This window comes from Pteropus medius, unplaced genomic scaffold (assembly GCF_902729225.1).
Source record: "Pteropus medius unplaced genomic scaffold, Ma_sr-lr_union100, whole genome shotgun sequence".
NCBI classification, from domain to species: Eukaryota; Metazoa; Chordata; class Mammalia; order Chiroptera; family Pteropodidae; genus Pteropus; species Pteropus medius.
Genome location: NW_024350399.1, coordinates 2,790,309 through 2,790,951, shown reverse-complemented (window position 1 = coordinate 2,790,951; position 643 = coordinate 2,790,309).

Below are 643 nucleotides of genomic sequence, written 5' to 3'. Positions count from 1 at the left end.
TAAGAAGAGAGTAAAGTGACCTATTTAAAGCTTTGAGAGGAAAAAGCCACCCACCTAGAATTCTGCACTCAGCAAAAATACAATTCAATGATGAAGGAAAAATAAAGACTTTTTCAAACAAATGAAAACTGAAGTAATTCATTGTCAAGAGATTGGGCATAAGGAAAATTGTACGTGTCAGGAATTGGGATCTAGATTTTTTTAAAAGGAAAAGCATTGAAGAAGAAATAAATAAAGGCAAAATAAAATCCCTTATTCTTTATTTTTAAGTTACATAAGAGATAACTCTTTACAGTAATAAAAGGAACAATGCATTCGATAACTACAGTGTATGAATAACTGAAATGACTCAAAATTATAAGCGATGGGAAAGAGGACTTGAGAATTATAAGGTACTATAATTATAAGGCAGCATAGTGTTATTTGTTGGTGGACTCAGATTAGTTAAAAATGCATATTGCAAACTCTATTTGCAACCATTATAATATTTTAAAAAAGAAATCTAATTGATATACTAAAAGAAGAGATAAAATTGAACCATATAAAATGCTCAATTAAAACCAGAGAAAGTAGAAACATGGGGTAAGGGGATAGAAACAAAACAAATTCAACAAATAGGAAACAAATACAAACATGATAGATA